Source organism: Corvus brachyrhynchos, unplaced genomic scaffold (assembly GCF_000691975.1).
Source record: "Corvus brachyrhynchos isolate BGI_N302 unplaced genomic scaffold, ASM69197v1 scaffold323, whole genome shotgun sequence".
In the NCBI taxonomy this organism is placed as follows: Eukaryota; Metazoa; Chordata; class Aves; order Passeriformes; family Corvidae; genus Corvus; species Corvus brachyrhynchos.
The window spans coordinates 26207-29896 of record NW_008237253.1 but is presented as its reverse complement, the minus strand read 5'-3'; the positions used below and the strand labels follow the sequence as shown (position 1 = coordinate 29896).

At 56.2% G+C, this 3690-nt stretch overlaps 1 long non-coding RNA gene across 1 annotated transcript; it reads left to right on the top strand.

Moving 5' to 3' along the window:
- Window positions 1–1434: 1434 nt before the first annotated feature.
- LOC108445727 lies at window positions 1435–2601 on the top strand. The gene is made up of 2 exons (XR_001860680.1): window positions 1435–1495; window positions 2136–2601. It is a non-coding gene; the product is annotated as an uncharacterized LOC108445727 (long non-coding RNA).
- The last annotated feature ends 1089 nt before the right edge of the window (window positions 2602–3690 follow it).

The window sequence follows — 3690 nt, the reverse complement described above, 5'->3', positions numbered from 1 at the left end:
CAGTTTTCTGCCTCGTGCCTGGTCAGGCACCGGGGAGAACCCTGCCTGCTCCTGACTGCAAAACTCTTAGTGAGATAATGATAGAGGAAAAGAGCTGAGGACGGGTTTGGGTGGGATAGGTGATTCTTGGGCTAAATATGAGCTGGGAGGCAGGGAGGATTCGATAACAGCCTGAGGATGGAGGTGTGAAGGATGTGATCCCGAGCCTCCCCAGCCGGGTGGGGGTTGCTAAAGGTGGTGCAGAAAGGTGTAACGAGGCAAAATGGGATTTGATGCGTACAAAGGGCACATCTAGGGAGCTGATCGGGGCGTGGGACCCCCAAACCCTCCCTGATGTTTGATTTGTAAAGTAGAGCATCCAACCGGCCGGCAGCAGAGGGAGAGCTGGTCCGCCCCTCCCAGGGAGGAGAGGTTCTCTCCATCCCACAGCAGGGGAGTGAGACCTTCTCTCTGCCTCCCTTCATCCTTGTTGTCACCCAAAACAAGCAAGCTGGGTCCCCTCTCAGCCTTGTGCATCGAGTGAGAACTGCTCCCAGATCAGAAATAATTCCCATCTGCCCTCCCCTTCCTCTTGGCCCACACAGGGAGGAAGGTGGGTGCATCCCCTGAATCTCAGGGACAAGGAGGGAGAAGAGGTGCTCTAAAAATCCCTTCTGGGAAGAAGGGTCCTCACCTACCTGACACACCTCCCAAGGGACAGCTCTCCCTCAGGGAAAAGGCATCAGAAACACCTTGCTCCTCCATCCCAGCACCAATGACACGTCTGTCCTTCCTTCCTCTGCCCAAGCAGAGTTTGGGCAGCAGGGTCTCGGGGGTCCATGCGCGGTCCCGGCACAGTCACACCCTTCCTCTGCCCTCTTCAGAGACTAAAGGTGCTCTAGCAAACACGGCTCTGATGCCGGGCGAGTGCCTCCTGTCCCCAGGATGGAGCTGGACAGGGTTTATCCAGGCACTGGCCCTGCCCCAGCCCTGCCCCGGCAGCTGGAACACCCGACAGCGCGTGCTTACTTTGGAAGGCAGGCTGGACCCTGATCCTCCAGCTTCGGCTCACCCTGCAGCAGATCACGCTCTCGTTTGACTGTAACTCCTGGGGCAGAGAAGTCCGTCCCACTGCGTCCTGGGAAGAGGAGAGATGAGTTACTAGCCTGGGAAAGTCTCCCCTCTTTTACAGTAATTGCTTGTAATAACATCTTGCACATCCCCTTTCATCCTACAGCTGATGCCTTTTCCAGATGAGACGCCCAGAAGTGCAGCTGCCACCGGAACAGAGCAAGACAATTTGTTTACAAGGCAGGCCCGTGCTCTCGGCGGCCGAGGGCAGGAGGAAGGGGAGGCTGCCGTCTCCGGGTCCACGCAGGCGGCTCAGGGGGATGGCCTGCATTGTTCAGGTCAGGAATAACGAGGCCCTTCCGCAGCCCCTTTCCTATGGGAATCGGCGGCCTGCCGTCTCCGGGTCCACGCAGGCGGCTCAGGGGGATGGCCTGCATTGTTCCAGGTCAGGATAACGAGGCCCTTCCGCAGCCCCTTTCCTATGGGAATCCCGACAGGTTGTCGTCCCTCCCCGCACGAGGGGAAGTGCGGCACCGGGAGGGGGTGGGGGGGTGAAGCGACTCATCCGCCAGCACCGCAGGGGGAGGAGAAGGGAAGCAGAGCCTGGCAGAGCTTTCTAGCTCCAACTGGGAGATGCCAGGCCATAAAGCAAGCCCAGAGCCCACCCTGACACCTTTCCCAGTGCAGCTCCACGCACTCGATGTCGTCCCTGCTTCCCACCAGCCTCCCACCGTGCCTGGGCTCTCCCATGCCCACAGACCATCCTGCTTTCAGCCTGGCTGCATCCCATCGTGCCCTTGGACTGTCAAATTCCTGCTACATCTTTTGCTCAAACATGCACAGAAATCTCCTTCCCTCCCAGCCCACGAGGATTTATTGCCACTTACAGTTTCTCCTTCCTCTCTCCTTTTGCAGCCTCAGATCCTGCCTCCATCCATCCCTTTTGCCACTGTGGCAGGGTACAAGGTCCCTCTGGAGAGCAGGGACTCAGAGGCAAGTCCTGCCCTGCAACACAGGCAAAGGGGATATTGCTGAAAATGATCCTGGCTATGAGACCTGAGGCAGGAATTTCCTTTCTCTTACAGAAGAAGCTGGCTCAGAATCTGCTGATTTGAGGGCTTGGGAGACACTGGAAAGATGGAACTTGTCCTGTGAGGAGGCCTCTCTTCCTATCAATAGCAGAGGGAGCCTGGACAGCCAGCAGAGTTTAGGCATTGCCTTCCCCTCTGCAGTGAATCCCACCAGGAGATAAGCCCTGCTGGACATTCCCAGCCCTCTGAGTCACCCAGGGCTGTGCCCAGCCACCCGACAAGGGCCAAGGACACTGGCTGTGCTGCACGTCTGCAGCACAGGAGCACCTGAAGGTGGACAGAAAGATTCAGGGTCTGACACGTTTTGCAGTGAAAACTGCAACCGCATACTTTTACCCAGGAAAATCTGGCAGCAGAAATGGAGTTTAGAGAGAGGGGTTAATGGGACAAAGGGCTGCTGGTGATTTTTCTGCTCTAGGTTATTTGGCTTTGGATACTAGTAAAAATGGCACTCATAAAAGGCCTCTTTTGTGTACCTACAATGGGAGTGGTTGCTGGGGTTGCCAGTTCAAGTATCAGTGAATTGTAAGGGCAGACAAGGCCGCTGGTGGGGGGGGAGCAGCGCTGCAGCTGTTGGGGTGCAGTGGGCTGGGGGCTTTGCCCTGCTTGCCAGAGTGTGGCTGCCCTCCTGTCCCACCTTGGTCCCACTCACTGTCACAGGGCACTCCATGGCATCTGGATCCACGCGCTCCCGGTGAGGTCAGGCTTTCCAGGCGACGGCTCCGATCATTGTAATTCCAAAGGATTGCAAGGGGTGGGGGAGGAAACATCTCTATTTTCCTTCTATTTTTGTGAGCATATGATAGCACTTTGATATGAAATTACTTGTTTTGCTGCATCCCTCGGTATTCCGGGCCGGGCTCCAAGCCACCCGGGGGCAGTGACAGGCTGCCAGTGACCTCAAAGGCCGCTGCCCCGGGCTGCCCCCCAGCCGCTTTCTCCCTTGGTTTGTGTCCATTTTGCACACAGCAAAAACAGAGAAGAAAAACCACCCTCACATGTCCAACCAGATGAAAATCTCTCTGCAAGACCACATTTGAAGACTCTGTAGATTTAAACTCTATGGCGACATCCAGGCTCCTGTCCTTCTGCAGTTCCTGAAACTTCCACCCACTTGGGTTGTTTGTAGGAACAGCCACTGTCTCCAGGCAATGGGGATGGATTATAATCTTTGTTCGTGTATGTGGAGTGACTGACGCAGATGTGTCTACAATGGGTGCTTTATAGAACGACAAAATACTTTAAAACTAAGTGGGCAGCATCACTTGCTTGAAGGACGGCTTCAGAAGTACCATCAATCCTCCCCTTCAGAGAAGCTTGGGGCATGAAAACACCGTTTCTCACGCTGTGGAGTCTGAAAATCCAAACCAAGGCACAGCGCGGGGCTCTGAGCTCCTGAACGCAGAGCTGCTCCACAGACAATACCTTCCCCATTATCGACCTCGTGCTCTTCAGTGCCACCACTGCAGTGACCACGAGCAGCCCTGGCGCGGCTGTCGTGTCCGCGGCCCGAGGAGGCTGAGGGAGGGATGAGCGGTGGCCGCACCCC